Raw genomic sequence first — 14127 nt, forward strand, 5'->3', positions numbered from 1 at the left:
GAGAAGTTTCCAAACTCAGAAATGACTTCAAATCTAAAGTGAACTAAACCTCTGCGTTTCCAAAATCTTTCCCTGAATTTGTTTACAATGAACACTTGTGTTTATGATAGTCACCCACTCATTACCTTTGTGAGGAAGACAAAAAGGCAGTATTTATAGACAGGGAACATTTTTAAAAACTGTATCTGTTTTCCATTTTTCTCTGCTTTTGGATCCTGCTGTATTACACATAGTTCAGTGCCTGATTTGTTAACAGAGACATAAAAAAATATATACATGTTCTTTTACAGAAATGTTAAAGGCATCTTAGAATTTGAATGTCATAAACACTCACCTAAATAAATATAATATAAAATAAAATAAATATTCACATCTATGGTTAAACACAGTTTCTGTCCTCTCTCCCAAGGATCAGCTATGCTGTGACATTAACCTTACAGTCACTGATACTTCCCAGACGCTCTCTGGCAGACTATTTGAAAAGTCTTTAATTTGCTTCCCACATCATCTAGTCTTGCTTCAGGATTGTTTAAGGTGAAGAATGCAGAAACAATATCCCCAGCATTGAACACAAACTTGTAGGAAGAACTGGACAAAAAAAAGAACCCAAGCAAGCAGTAAAGCATAAAGAATATGACAACACTTTTCAATAAACCACAAAGCTATTTCAGTGTATGTTCATACAATCAATGAATATACAGATGATAGCATATCCAGGAGTTTGGCTGATGTAATTATTATACCAGAGTAGCAAAAAAGGACACACACTCTATCCTGGGCTTGCGTGGTAAACTCTGGTGGAGTGGGTCTCCAGAAGAGATCCTTCCCCACTGGCAGACAGCTCTTAAATGGGCCTAGGAGAGGTGGAGCCTGGCTCCACCTGTTCCGGCAGCACAGGTGAATTGCCTTCTCCTGTGCTCCCATGGCTGACTCATTGCTCACCTCAGGTGATTAATCAGAGGTTCAGGCCATGATTTAGCAGCCCCATACAATGTTCAAAAACAATCACTTCCATGAGCAGCAGAACAGTCCCATTGTTGTCTTCCTATGGGTTTGTGGCTTCTTTCCCTAAAATCTTCACATTGTCGTATCTCCATCTCAAATCCAGTCTACCAGTTTCCCAGCTGACACATGATGGTCAGCGCATGCCATAACTGAGGTTAGCCCACTCTACATCTGTTGATAGCCAGCTTTCTTTTGATGTAGGCACCAATTCAAGCTTTCTCCCTCTACTTAAGTTTTTCAAAACACTTCAGGGAATGTGATTATTTTGAGATTTCCACATCTCTGTCAGATTACGTATTTGTTAGCCAGCAACAGCCTCACAGAGACAGTACAATCACAGAAGCCACTTATTCTTAAGAATTCCCAGAGCAATGGGGAACACTTCCTATTTTGCTAAGTCAAAAATGAATATAGTAAGCCTTTTTCCAATTAAAATGCTTTGTCTATACTTAGTCTGAAGCAAAAAATTGTGTTTAATGATGCATTGCGGTCACAGAGGAACAGCAAAAGCCATGTTAAAATGAATTGCCACAACAGAAATATTGAGTTTGCTATTTTTTTTCTCTCCAAGACATTTGCACAAAAAAGTAAACCCTCACATTTTCAGGAGCATCTAGATTTTTCCATAGGGAAGGATAAGAAGCACAGACTTACTGTATCTGCCCATGGAATCAAAAAGAAAAAAGATTGTAAAGTCAGAAAGCAGACAGTAAAAATCACAGACATGGCGAACTAAGGAGAAACTAATTCTCCCCTTCTGAATGCACGAAGTTAAAATTCAATAAGCAGAGTCAGTTTGGACAATTTGGTGTTAACATCCAATATTTCTATACTGTTGTCTATTAACAAAGAAAAAGGGAAATGGCAGTTTCCCTGAACACATTCAGACAATGAGAAGGAGCCTGGCTCATCAGAAAGCAGTTCCAGATAATGGGTAAGTTTGGTTTTTTTTCCATTTCTAAGGAAAAATAATGCCTTGACCTCTAAAAATTTGCAAGACCCAGCTATTACCATGAATATTCACTGGCTCTGTGGTTATAGCACTTGTGCTGGGTGAAGAAAATTCAGAGGTCGGTAGCTCTCTGTGGACTCTCATACTGCACCTCTGAGTCTACTAACTCTTCTGGAATGAATCTTTCTGCATTTTTGCCCATTGATGTAGACCTAAAAAGATCCTGTTTGAAGTTTCACTGAAAGCCCTTTGGAAATTTTCTCTAATAATTAGCAGCTTTCTATTTCTTAGTTTTTCCTCTGTTTTACATGCTTTTAAATGTGAAGTTTCTCTAACTATAGCTTCAACTCTCTCTCTTCACCCAGAGAAACTTTCTCTAGGCATTTATGAGGACTAAATCTCTGGGCCTGGATCTAGTTTTATTTCTCTTGGTTTGGGACGTATTCACAACTTCATAACACCAAACAGAACCTTTGCATATCATGTGCCTGAACATCTAGACAGAACGTGGCAGCAGGGAGACACTGACCAGATGGGATGGAAATGGAGAAAGAAGCAGGAAGAAGTAGATGTTACTCATCACATCAGTTAGAGATCCCAAAGCAAACACCATAATCAGCCTTTTTTTTTTTTTTCTTTTTAACATAGAATTGCAGACATTTTCAGTACTAGCAGCAATTTTTATACATTCAAGGGATTTTCAGTTATTTTTGTTGTTGTTATTTTTTCCTTCTCCTATTTTGTTTTTCTTGGGGTAGAAAAAGAAGGAAAATTCTTCTCAAAACTTTTTAGTATGTTGAAGTTTCAGCATCTCCTTATTTGAACTAAGGGATGGATCTTGCCCTCAGAAAGACCAACCATTTTTAATGCTGCTCTTTGACTGAACTTTGGTACACCTTCCAATATTTAAAAACTATATAAATTTTCTAGCACTTATCATTATTTTCTTATTTACAAGATTTATAAAGATCTTTCTGACAACAAGCTTTGAAATTACAGGAACTTTATGCAAAACCTTTAGACAGAGAAGAGTTTTATTGAATCCTAGAATTGCAGGGTATAGCAACCCATAGATCCATTTCAAGGAAACTATCAGCCAAAACATGATGAGCTTTACTTACCAATTATTAATGGCTTTGCAATGACTTTAATGAGTAAGCAGGAGAATATCAGCCATTAGAGAATAAGTTTCCTTCAAGTTGTTGCTGGAATTCATCTTTATACAAAGAGAACTAAGTAGCATTAAGTGGATGTGACACAGGTTACCCAAATTAACTGTGTGCTTGCAGAGCTTTTCCACAATTAACTGTGTTTTTCATGGGGCTGTGATGACTGTATCCCAGAATGACTGAACTTGAACAGGAAAGAAAGAGGCAGGGTCTGTACTGCAGACAGATAAAAGTTTATGAGAAAGTGCAGTTGTATTTATGGAATAGATTAGTCATGTAAAGATAGATGGTAGACTAACAACATCTATTATTTTTATTTTCAGTAATGAATAAATTAGAGATTTCTCCATTTTAGCCCCTCGGAGAAGTTTCCTCTTACAGATACTAAGCCACTGCAACTCCTCATTTCTAAATTTCTGTTCAGCACAACGTATGTGAACCTGTGCACAGCAGCTGCAACCTACCAATGTCTTACAGGTGGAATGTCTTCAGCAACAAGCAAAAGATTTCAGCTAGCAAAGAGGCTGAGCTGGAGATTTAGGCTAAAGATTCATTATAGTATTAGTAGTATACTCAATAAATAATCTTCTGAAGTCAGGCATTTCTCCTACAGAATGGCTGTCAAATGTTTTTTAACCTCTACTGCTCTGTATACAATAGTATCAAACCATTTAAGCAACGAGTATTTTGAGAACTCTATTCTACATAACTCATGGGCTTCAGTGACATAGAGGACACAGAGGAAAGTCCATATCCAAATGTTATTGTCATCTTTCACTACATAAAGCTGAAGGATAACAGAAAGTCATCTGATGGTATTAACCCATATTTTGTCTGTATATTGGTTGCATATTGTAAAGATGTCAGTTGTTCTTTCCACATCTGCAACTCCCTGCAAGACTGAAGGAGATCGTATGTAATAAATATGGGCAGTACAGATGTTTACTTTGCCTGAAGCTAACCAAAATAAACAATTGCCCAATAGTTGTTTTTATTACAGCTGTCTTCTCTATCTTGAGAGAGATTCCTAATATAAAGAAAAACTAGCAGTGGAGAGCTTTTAAGACACAATGGCTTTAAATAGCCAAGAATTGTCATCACTTTATTTTCAATAAAAACAAAAAAGTACCCATCTCAACAAAAAGTACCCAGATCAACAGAAAAACACTGTTTGAAGGAAAGCAACACCTCAAGGGAGATTGAAAGAACTGAGAGAAGTCCCTGGGACAAAATGAAAAATCACTGTGTCTTTCTGATGAGAAATATGAAAAAATTCTCTCAGCTGAAATACCATGGTCCACTGAGGCATTCATAGCAATATATAACTACATTTGAATGAATGCTAACACTAATGATTTCAGAGAGAATAAAAGAAACCACCTTAGGGACTCTACAAAAGAAACAGATAGACTCCAGCTCAGCGTTATCATTTTGCCTGATCCATAGGGAATAAACCTGAAAGGTTTTAAGAATAAATAAATATGCTTGCTTAATATCACAAGTATCATAACTTTAAACTAATTTCTAAAATATTATAAACTAAACTACTATAATGTTCCATGCATCTAATTCTTTACTATTAGAATTATATATAAATATTTTACTATATATTTACTTCGAAATTATATATAAAGAAATTATATCTAATTTTTTTACTATGAGAGTGGTGAGGTGCTGGAACCAGAGAGGCTGCCCAGAGAGGTCATGGATGCCCCATCCCTAGAGGTGTTCAAGGCCAGATTGGATGGGGCCATAAGCAGCCTGGTCTAGTACTAAATGGGGAGACTGGTGGTCCTGCATGTGGCAGCGGGGTTGGAGATTCATGATCCTTGAGATCCCTTCCAACCCTGGCAATTCTGTGATTCTGTAATTCAATAAAAAGAGCCAGTATAGTCATACATATTTTTCCACTGTTCTGATTGATGGCTTCAATTCTTCATCTTGAGTTACAATGCAGCACATTGGCCATCACAATTCACAGCAGTGTGATTTTCATGCTTTCCTACATAGTAAGTGTAGCTCTGAACCTCTAGATGCTAAAATAATTTATGACCATATATGAAGGGAAACTACTGCCAGGAAATAATTTTCATCACACTATAGTGTGATCTTACCAAATCATTTTAAATGTATTTGGCTTTTCTTATTTTGCAGACCCTGCACTTTGGAGAAATGCAGTAGAAACACTATGAATACTATCAATTTAAGTATAGTAGAAATACAGTACTTAAATCTTGCCATACATAACTAATTCATATTACCCTTAAAATATGTGCATCACTTAATCACTAAAAATCCCTGAGCTGTAAGCATTTTACTGCAAATACCTCAGCGGAAGTACTGTGTAGTGTGGAGAGGATGCAGAAGAAACAGTGGATCAACTACTTCAGAAGAACCTGATAAACATTCATTATCAAAAAGTAGAGAAAATATAGAATGAAATGTAGAGGACTAAAACTTCAAAAGCTGAATAATTACAATGATAACAACAACATCTGTGTATATTTTAATGAATTAAGGGCTTCACTCTACTAAATTGAATTGTTAAATGAGACACAAAGCTCACAAGATAACATGCTAATCATAAGGAAATATGCAGCATTTACTCTATTAAACCACAGTAAAATGCTTAACATACCATTTCTTGAAGGAATGTTTTTGAAGTAGGTTGCCACAGTAACAAATAAAAAGTAACGTCTACTGTTAAACTTAGCAGTTACTAACTTATTAAAAATAAAAGAAAAAAAAAACCTTTAAGGTAGCCATTCTGCTCTGCGATTAACAGCTGGAAAATGCAAATGCAGAGAGATATGTCCTATATATTCAATTCAATTCATAACTCACTTTATGTTAGGAACTACACAACAAGGAGTTGAAAAAAAAAAAGAAGATAAATTATTATAAATGGGATCTGGAGGTGTTGGTTGATACTGCACTGAACATGCGCCAGCAGTGCGTCCAGGTGTCCAAGAAGGCCAATGGTATTCTGACTTACATCATAAATAGCGTAGCCAGCAAAAGCAGAGAAGTGACTATACCTCTGTACTCAGCACTGGTGAAGCTGTATCTCAAGAACTGTGCTCAATTCTGGACCCTTTACTGCAAGATATCAAGGCTCCAGACTGTGTCCAGAGAAGGGCAATGAAGCTGATGAGGAGTCTGGAACATAAGTCTCATGAGGAATGTCTGAGAAAATTGGGTTTGTTCAATCTGGAGAAGAGGACACTCAGAGGAGACTTTATTGTTCTCTATAATGACCTGAAAGGAGGTTGTGCTGACATGGGGATCAGCCTTTTCTCCCAGGTGACTAGTGATAGACTAGACTAGAGGCAATGGACTCAAGTCGCGCTAGGGGAGGCTCAGGTTGAATACTGGGAAAAAAATTATTCTCTGAAAGAGTGGTCAGACATTGGAATGGGCTGCCTAGGGAAGTGGTTGAGTCACCGTCCCTGGAGGTGTCCAAGAAACACATAGATGTAGTACTGAGGAACACAGGTTAGTGGACAATATTAGTAGGAGATGTATGGCTGGACTAGATGATTTTAGAGGTCTTCTCCAATCTTAATGATTCTATGATTCTACATGATTTTATTTTACTTAAAATTTCCATATGGACTACTTTTTAGGAAACAGCATTTAAACATTTCCTGAAATTGTTTCCAGGATATTACACTTGAAAAATAACGTCTCAGAAACTGACTAGAAAGGTGTCTTCAATATTTTCATTGCCTAATATAGAAAAAGCAGTAAAATTAGAGAACAAGTGTTTTACTTTCAATCATTCAGTCAATAATCCCCAATATAGAACAGAAATACATTTGAATTATTGGGTTAATTTCCGTGATGAAATTATGAACTGTTTAGTAGTAGTTTCCTTTCACTTTCAGAGATGTCAAAATGTCAGCACTATAATGTGCCACAGAAATAAATCAGAAAAGATCACAATCATCACCAGTATCTTTAATCCTGCCAGCAATAGAAAATTTGCATTCTAAAGCTCTCCTTTCTTCCTAGCATATCCCACACACTTACAAAAGCCCAGTTGCGTAGGCCAGCTGAATCCTCAGGACAGGCTCTATTCCAGTCCAAAATGTGGCAATGCAGTTACTTCTGTGAAGGATCAAAGAACAGAAATCAGGGACCTGAAAAATATACAAATGTCATTCAAAGGGCCTATGCACCTGTGTACCTATGCACTGTGCACCTACATAGCGGTAGCCAAAGACCATGCCTTCGAAAAAACAGAGGGAAGAAATTAATTACAATCACATCAAACAGATAACTACTCTCAAGCACATCCCTGCAATCACATGAAAATAAATACTATTCAAACTAACATTCCTTTCAACCCCTATGCAAGATGCCAACACAAAGGCAAAATGAAGGGATCTAAAACACAAGATTATCTTTTCTTCTCCCAGGAACCACTCTTTTTTCTGTCATAGATAGTTCTCCATATACCCTTGGAAGTCCATCTTGTCTCTACTGACATATTTGCAAGACTAGTTCTTCAAACTGATCAGAAATTTCCAGTGTAAATTTTAGTCCCATCTAACCCAAACCATTCTATGATTCTGTGATTCTAATACTTGATTCTTATGTCAGATCTTCCTCTTTAATTTAAACAAACCTTATCTTTCATAGAATCATAGAATCATCCAGATTGGAAAAGATCTCAAAGATCATCAAATCCAACCACAACCTTACCATTCTACCCTAGCAACCCTCCACTAAATCACGTCCCTTAGAACCACATCCAAACAGTTTTTAAACATATTCAGGGATGGTTACTCAACCTGGGGAGCCTATTCCAGTGCTTAACAACTGTCACAGGGATATCCTTAGATACAAGTCGGTCATAGGGGGGGCAAAGGCCTTGGGAAAAAGAAAAAAAAAAAAAAAAAAAGGAGTACTAACGGTTTGCCACAACCTGGCCACCCTGTGCTGCGTGCGCTCTGGGAGAGGGGAAAGGGCAGAGAGCTAGCCAATAGTTTTAACAAAGAGAAAACACAGTGGCAACAATCTGAGGAGGAACGGTAATTTCCTGAATTTAACTAAAATAAAACGAGTGAGACAAGAGTATCCAAAATGAGAGTCAAACCAGGAAATTGCGAGGGAAAGCACGTGCTTTTCTCCGCGGTGAGCTGAGATGGCTGAGCTGGGGCCAGAGGGAGAGAGGCAGATTCTCAGGCCCTCTCTGGAGCTCCACCCCACTTCCTCTTCCTGCCAGGTCTCCCGGGGATGCTTCACAGTGACTGAGAATAAGGGGGGTGAAGGGGAATAGTTAGAGATGTAGAGTTTATAGAAGCAAGAATTTAGAGCTTGTTAGAAAATAAAAGATGGCAGACACTGGGTCTGGGATAGTGAGGGGAATGAATGCCATAAAGATAACAGTTGGAAACAGCCCGAGGACATTTGGCGGGGAGGTGATTAGATGTCCACAGGCAAGAGGAAACCAGTTTGGGGGGATCCTCCCCAAGAGGTCAGAAGCCTTCACAAGGAAGATGACAAATCTTCATCCCTTGACCCACTATGCACACACAAGAGGGGAGGATCTGCATGCTAACTCTCAGGAGTGTAATGACTATGTATCTGAATTCCAGGAGAACTATTGACTATGTATTAGTTTGGCTTGTATTTGTAGCATGATTTTTCCTGACAGTGTGCAAGTTAGGAGGAACAAAACCCTTTGCACCCGCTGTCTGCGCAGCACTGACTAAAACATACCTGCTTTTATAACTACTTTGTGGTTATAGAGTTTGATTCCTCACATCAATTTGGCGATCCAGATGGTCAGTCATTGATGTACTGCAGATGCACCGACTGCCCTGTTCCAATGTGGTTTAGATCAGCCCATGGCAAATAGTCAAGCTGTGTTTCCACCCTTGAGGCAAATGGTTCCAGGTATACTGCACACCCCTCCAAGTAAAAGCAAACTCTGGCCTGCATTCTGCGGCCAATGGAAAGGAGACATTGGCAATGTCAGTGGTGGCATACTATTTGGCTGTTTTCAACTCCAGTTCATACTGGAGTTCTAACATACCTGGCACAGCTGCGCTCAGTGGGGGTGTGACTTCAGGCCACAGTAGTCTACCGTCAGCCTCCATTCTCCACTGGCTTTTCGCACTGGTCATACGGGGCTGTTAAAAGGCAAGTGAGTTTTGCTGATCACTCCCTGACTCTCTACCTGACGAATCAGCTTATGAATGGGGAACAAGGCATCCCTGTTGGTGCAATGCTGTCATCTGTGCACCATTTTTGTAGCGATGGGTACCTGCTGCTCTTTTACCTTTAGAAATCCCACAACAGATGGGTCTTTCAACAGGCCAGACAAGACAGACAGCTGCTTAATGTTGTCTGTATCTACAGCAGCTATTCCAAATGCCCATTGGTATCCCTTGGGATCCTTGAAATACCCCCTTCTAAGATAATCTATACCAAGTATGCATGAAGCCTCCTGTCCAGTTACTATAGGATGCTTCTGCCATTTCTTTTCAGTGAGGCTTACTTCCGCCTCCAACACAGACAATTCTTGAGAGTCCCCAGTCACTCTGGAAATATAAGTCAGTTCCATCCCTTTATAACTTGAGGGCATCAAAGTGCACTGAGCACCAGGGTCCACCAGTGCTTTATATTCCTGCGGTTCTGATGTGCCAAGGCCATGGAATCCACACAGTCCAATACACTATTATCCCTTTCCTCCCCCTTGCTGAAGGCAGGGCCCCTCTCTTTGTTACCTGCAGTAACGGGAACAACTTCAGTGGTCATTAGTCTGCTTCGTAATTCTTTCACCTGTGCTAGTAGTGCAGGAGTGGGTTTGTCATGCCAATTCTTCATATCCTCTTCATTCTCATGTAAGTCTCCACAGGGCAGCACGAGACATAAATTTTCTGTGGTCCTTTGCTCAAGTAGGGGGGCGTCTGCCTTTGATAGATGAGACTTTAATCAGTTCAACCAGCTCCTTCAGCAGTTCTTTTGATCATCCTGGTCTTCATCAGGTGTTTCTGATACTGCCACGGGTTCATCACAATTGATCACTAGGGACAGTTCCTTCCGCATGCCATGCTGGCTCTTCTCCGTTTTATGTAGTCTTTCTGCCATTTGGCAGATGGCTGATAAGGAAGCACGGGATGGCGGTAATCTTTGTTCCAATCTTTGAAGTGTAAGAATCAGTTCAAAAATTGGGGGTCTTCTGCCTAGGTCTTCATATCTATTGGTCATTGCAAACAGTGAACTGGTGTACCTTTCCAGTGCTGTTCTTGTGAGCTTATGCCATATTTCAGTGTACTTGCCGTTCTCTCAGGATCATGGTCCTGGTGTGGATTGTTCGGAACAAACTCGGGATCATACAGCATTTTAACTACGGCTGTTTCTCTCAAATACTGGATGCCTTTCTCAACAGCTTTTCATCCCAGGCTCCAGCTCAGTTCTGAAGGGATATCTTTTCTTCACAGCTAATAAGATCCGTTCCCAAAGGGTGGCAACTCCATCCAGACATCTACTAATCCCTCTGTCAATAGCTGAATCTCAGGCGATGTTTCCTAGCTGGTGGACTTCATTACTATTTAAGGACACGCTAACAGCCCCATTGTCCCAACACCAGGGACAGCAACCAGGCAACAACAGGCTCACTTGGGTGTTACATAAACTCCTTTTTTATGCCTTGGATTTCAGTCATTTTCAGGGATCAACGAATAGTGGTAACAGTGACTCCCTCCTCATCACTCTCCTCTCCATGTCTCTTAATTTCTCAGTTGCCTTTCTCAGTAGTGGTGGTTTTGAGGAGGGCCCCTCAACTGGATCTTCCTCTATTTCCTCTGCTTTTTCTTCTTTCCGTTCTAAATGTAAGGACACCCACTGGCGTTCCACAGTGGCAACTGACATTGATACTGGTGCCTCCTGCAATTGATTGACTTGGAGGTTTCCCCTTTTGGTTTGGATCTCGGTTTGGAAACTCACTCTCTCTCCACGACACTGTTATATAGAGCTTGGTAAGCACAAGCCCAGCTCCAAATAAGTCCTTCCTCCTCAGATCTTTCTGAGCTGCACCATCCCTTACCCAAATGCTCGCTCCTCAGGGTTCCTCAGTTCTTCAGGGTCCCACAGGTGTGCAAGAGTAAAATCCCATGGCACCAGAGGTCCCCACGCTTGTAATCTCTTTCCTAAACCTCTCCATATTCTCTACCACTCCACATTCTCTGGTTTTGGGGAAAGCTTGCTCCACATAATGTAAAATTCTATCCCGGAGAACACATTCAGAGAGACTGACAGCACAGTACCCAAGCGGGCACCCTGAGCATAAAGAACTGGGAAGAGCACCTGGAAACCAGTCCAAACATCATATTGTCTGTTAGATTAGCCGGGATGTATAGGAATCAGGCAGGTATCTCCATGAGTGCCCTTATCTGACTACACATATGTGCCAATCCGAAATAGAATCTGAGGAGCTTAAAAAGGAACCAAAATGTTCCAAGGAACATAAGGGTCCTTAGTCCTCTATATAATCCTCTTATGATAAAGTAAAAAAACATATCTGCCTGCATTCTCCACCGATAGTTGTCATGGGTTATCCTTAGATATAAATCCATGACAGGGAGGCACAGGCCTCAGGAAGGAAAAAAAAAACCAAAAAACTGGAGTACTAATGGTTTGCTGCGACCTGGCCAGCCTAGGGCTGCGTGCACTCTGGGAGAGAGTGAAGGGCAGAGAGCTAGCCAATAGTTTTAACAAAGAGAAAACACAATGGCAAGAATCTGAGGAGGAATGGTAATTTCTAATTAAATCAAACAAAACGAGAGAGACAAGAATATAAAAAAATGAGAGTCTAACCACGATAGTGTGAGGGAAAGCACATGCCTTCTCCATGGTGACCTGAGACAGCTGAGCCAGGGCCAGATGGAAAGAGACAGACACTTCAGGTCCAGTCCACAGCTCCACCCCACTTCCTGCCAGGTCCCCTGGGGATGCCACCCCCTCCCCTCTCATCAGGATACTCAAAGAGCCCACAATAGTAAACGGAACCAGAACATTAACTCGTTCACTCCCACTGGTCCATATAATGTTCTGATGTGGAATACTGACAACAAAAAATCACAAAACCACACCACCTCCTTTTGAGTGGCAGCAGCCCTCATGACCATACTCAAGTATTCCCACAGCCACCAACCTCACACCAACCCTTGTGTTCTTCCTACAAAAGAACTTCTCTCACCAAGACACAAGACAAGAAATCTTATTAGCATATCCTTCTCTTTGAAGCACTGGCATGTCACATACAGACTCCATTCCAGTGACCCCAGTTACATCCCACCTCCTTCATACCTAGTTTAAAGCTCTATCAACGAACCTTCCCAACTCCTGTCATAAGACCCGTCTCCACTGATGGGAGAAGCTATTCCCAGCAGGTCTGGTCTTGTGCAAACAGAGCAGAAGTCAAAAAACCCAAACCCCTGCCAAACACACCAGGCTCACAGTCAGGTATTAATCTGTTGGCCCATCATTTATTTCCTCATCATTCCCTATAACTGGAGGGATAGAGGAGAACACAGCTTATGCTCCTGAACCCTTTACCTGTCACCCCAAGGCTTTGATGTCCTTTTTCATAGTCTTTAGGAAAGTTCTTCCTATTTTATCACTGACTACCTGAAACAACAATAGGGAATAGTAATCTGAGGACCAAACTAGGGAAGGATGTTTATTCCTTATGTCTTTCACCCAGGCTCCCAGGAGGTAGCAGACCTCCCTGTGTAGAGGGTCTGGTCTACATATTGGCCCTTCTGCTCCCCTCAGCAGAGAATCACCAATGACAATGACCCATCGTTTTTTCTTTGCTGATGAGGTTTAAATGCTTAGTGAGGTCTGGTTAGAACTCCACCAACTGGGGACAACCATCATCACCACCATTGTCCAGTTGTCCCTGCAGAGCACTGTACCCATTCTGCAGGGGCAGCTGGGGAGGCAGGGGGATTCTCACTACAGCCAGAGACCTGCACACTGGCATCTTGTTTAGGGACCTCACTCTGGGTCTCCACATTTTTCCTGGCAGTAGCCTTCTGCAGGGGTGCAGCCATGGCAAACCAGCACTCACCAGTACTATTAGGGTAACCTTAATGGGGTGTGACTGATCAGTTCTGCCCTGCTGCAGGTAGTGCTGTCACCGCCCTTGCCTCATTACCAGCCCGTTAACAGGTGCCCCTGCACTTATGCCTTTCTTCACAGTCATAACAACCCCCCTTCCTATGTAGTCTGTGAATGGGTGATTTACCATTTCTCCTTGTCTGAACAGCCCACACCCTGAAGGCTCCTCTCCATTCCTGAGGCTTTTTCTAGGCAGGAGGCTGTTGCCCTGGCAACTCAAACCATTCTCGATTTTGATTCATTTAAGGGACCAGTACACCCTGTGAGCCTCTTTGGGCCTCTTATGATTTCTGATCCATTACTTATGAGTTAGAATCAGACCGGAGTACACAAGGACAACAAAGAAGTCAAACTTCTGTTGCCCTTTGCCAAAAAATGCCCACGTAGCTCATCCAGTTCTTAACTAAACTACGAAGTCTTAACTGCTATTCTAAAACTTGACGAGAGCTACCGCCAACACAAAGCAGAACAGAGGCTTCCAGCTTTTTAGGACTTTCTCCTTTTCTTCTCCATTTCCTTCATTTTCATTATTAATTTAAAAGTATATACAAACTCTTTAGCAAGTCTGCAAAGCCAAAGGCATTGCTTCAAATGCCACAAGCGAAGCAAGTTCAAGCCAATAAGGAGCTTAGATATGAAACCTCAGAGAAAATCTTCCCTCGAGGGAAGAAAGTGTCAATTACAGATAGTCTAGAGCCAGCATCATTTTCAAGGATGGAAAAATCACTCAGTATTTTTTCAGAAAAATTCTCCAAACTATTGCTGGAGTCAACTACTGTTTCTGAGTCAGTCCCAATTAAACTCTTCAGGGAGAGGTCTCTGGAAATGGTCTCTTATTGAAATACAAAAAATGGGGGGCTTTAT

This window comes from Centrocercus urophasianus, unplaced genomic scaffold (assembly GCF_019232065.1).
Source record: "Centrocercus urophasianus isolate 14NV4802_14NV808 unplaced genomic scaffold, USGS_Curo_1.0 seq_9, whole genome shotgun sequence".
NCBI classification, from domain to species: Eukaryota; Metazoa; Chordata; class Aves; order Galliformes; family Phasianidae; genus Centrocercus; species Centrocercus urophasianus.